Here is a 1308-nt window from a genome sequence, read left to right on the forward strand (position 1 = left end):
AAAAAAAAAAAAAAAAAAAAAGAAGGTAAGATTGAATTGAATAATAATAATAATAATTGGAAAAAAAGGAGGAGGAGGAGGTGAGCTGTGTGTTGTGTTATTACGTTTCTCTCTCTTTAGTTTTTTTTTAAAATGCTTTTTCGTGACGTTTTTTAATTTATTTCTTAGATTTATTATTATTACAGTAGAGAGAGAGAGAGAGGGAGAGAGAGAGAGAGATTTGAGTTGGATGAATTACTTCCGACGACAAAGAAGGAAGGAAGAAGATTAGATAGACAGAAGAAGAAGAGGTTTGAGAGGAAAGACGCTCTCAGTCAAATTTTTAAGGCGAAGATTTAGATCCCCGGTCGGTCGTCGTTCAACCCCGACCAATGTTTTGTTTTGATTTTACTTTTTTTTTTTTACCACACTTTTTTAATTACACATATTTAATACATTGTTTTTTGGAATTTTGGGAGTTTCAAAACTTAAAAAAGTCAAAACCATCCTTGACATTAGTAACATATTACTAAAAAAATTTGGAATTTATTACAAAAGTAAATAAATAGCCAACTTATTTAGATGGAAAGAAAATCAATTAACATAGTATTAATGATGAAAAATACTACTTAGGTTCACCATCATTAGTGAATAGTCAAAATTGAAATAATTATCATACACAAATATTCATATATATATTTCTAGTCATTATAATTGGAAACGTAACGTAGCTAATCTTGTTTGCATTTAAATGATTATCTTTAAAGTTAGTAAAAATAATTAATTGAAAAAAAAAACGTAAGTACTATAAAAATATATATATACCAACCATATTTATAAAAGTTAGTTATATATAAACATTTTACAAAATAACGATACATTCAAATGTTTGTAAGAAAAGATACTACATAAGTGATGTCAAAAAAAAAAAATACTACATAGGTAAAATTAAGGGCAATCCTCGTAGGAGTCACTGAGGATATCACCAAATCACCTATGACACATACAAAACTATCCCAAGGCAAGGCGTTATACACATTTATTATTATAGAATGTTGGACAAGGAAAAAGTATTGTTGGTGGAGAGATTGGTCTCATTATTTCGCTATTTCAGCATGACACGATGTCCTTTTTTCTTTAGCATGTGATTTTCACGATTGAAATCCTTCTTTTGAAGGATAAGAGCACTTTAATTTCCGTATATAAAAACTAATGTATACTAGAGTATTTCTTCGTAATGATATATACTCTTTTACACACAACAACAACAAACAAAAAAGAACAATCATAATAATACTGATACAATGTAGAACAGCCTTATTTTCTACT

The sequence above is a fragment of the Camelina sativa genome, unplaced genomic scaffold, assembly GCF_000633955.1.
Source record: "Camelina sativa cultivar DH55 unplaced genomic scaffold, Cs unpScaffold00869, whole genome shotgun sequence".
NCBI lineage: Eukaryota > Viridiplantae > Streptophyta > Magnoliopsida > Brassicales > Brassicaceae > Camelina > Camelina sativa.